Consider the following 218-nt stretch of genomic DNA (forward strand, 5'->3'; position numbering starts at 1 on the left):
AAAAAGAACTCGTAGTGTACCTACCTTCAACTACTTGTAGATAAATATAATTACATAATAATAATAATAATAAAGAAATTCAATTTAATTACAGGGGAATTAGACTCTTTAGAAGCCTTATTTTAGAGGGTTACCCAAGCTTTAATGAGAGGGACTATTGTGTTAACAGTGATAGGTGTTAAGTGTTTAGAAAAGAAAATCAGTCAACACTCTTTCAG

The sequence above is a fragment of the Aulonocara sp. 'chitande type north' Nkhata Bay genome, linkage group LG12, assembly GCF_057382095.1.
Source record: "Aulonocara sp. 'chitande type north' Nkhata Bay isolate Kocher_YH1m ecotype deep benthic linkage group LG12, A_spYH_male_GT1.1, whole genome shotgun sequence".
In the NCBI taxonomy this organism is placed as follows: domain Eukaryota; kingdom Metazoa; phylum Chordata; class Actinopteri; order Cichliformes; family Cichlidae; genus Aulonocara; species Aulonocara sp. 'chitande type north' Nkhata Bay.